Genomic DNA, 317 nt, shown 5'->3' with positions numbered 1-317 from the left:
GGGGTCGGTGAGGGGAAGGGGGCTGGGACGGCCGCGCAGGGGTGATGGGAAGGGGGCTGGGCCGCCGTGGGGGGAGGGGAACAGGGCTGGGCCGGGCGCAGGGGCTGAGCACGCCGGGGCTGCGGACCCGAGCCGGGGCTGTCGGTCCCCTCCCTGGCGGCCGCCCGCAGCCCGTGGTAGCAGTAGATGATCACTATCAGTCGTGCTGGCTGACGTCTCTGGAGCTTTTCTGTGCCAAGTTCTGTGCTAAGGCATTTCGGCCATAGTTAGTCCTCCTGACGGTCCCCGGGGGGCAGCTTCTGTGTTTAATTTGGTTT

Source organism: Galeopterus variegatus, unplaced genomic scaffold (genome assembly GCF_000696425.1).
Source record: "Galeopterus variegatus unplaced genomic scaffold, G_variegatus-3.0.2 Scaffold391, whole genome shotgun sequence".
NCBI lineage: Eukaryota > Metazoa > Chordata > Mammalia > Dermoptera > Cynocephalidae > Galeopterus > Galeopterus variegatus.
The sequence above is the reverse complement of the archived record's forward strand: the minus strand, read 5'-3'. Positions refer to the sequence as shown.